We start from the raw sequence: 552 nt of genomic DNA on the forward strand, positions 1-552 counted from the left end.
CTAGAGCACCGTAAACACCTCTGCTCGCATTCAGGCATGGCTTCTCTTTCCTGCATCTTCCTGCTGGATTTCGCTATCACGACTCTAATAACACAGTGACTGTGATCCTGCCCCGCCGCTAGGACGGGGCACTCCTCAACGGCGGGGACTTCCAGGTGTCATTGCATTTCCAGGAACTAGTGCGGGCCGGAAATAGGAAAACAGATGAGCCTTTCGGGCAGCGCTCGAGGCGGTCTCTTTCCAGTGGACAGCGACACACCCTGGTCCCTAAGAGTCTCATTTTCCCAGGATTTTCCGCGCAGGACCCGATCTGTAGCGCCAAAAGTCCCCGGTACCGCGGCGTGCCTGGGGCGCCCGACTCGGAGCGGAGCCGAGGGCAGGGTCTTGGGGAGGCGGCAGCGGTGCGGCTCTGTCCCTTCCTCTCGCCCTCGTGCAATCAGCCTCTGGCGGGGGATTCTCCCCGGACTCGGGCCAGCGCCAATCAGGTCGCTCGGTACCTGCCCCCAGCCCCGGCCACCTGGAGGGGCGATGAGGCTCTCGCCCGGGGCAGGG

The sequence above is a fragment of the Galeopterus variegatus genome, unplaced genomic scaffold (assembly GCF_000696425.1).
Source record: "Galeopterus variegatus unplaced genomic scaffold, G_variegatus-3.0.2 Scaffold850, whole genome shotgun sequence".
Classification (NCBI taxonomy): Eukaryota; Metazoa; Chordata; class Mammalia; order Dermoptera; family Cynocephalidae; genus Galeopterus; species Galeopterus variegatus.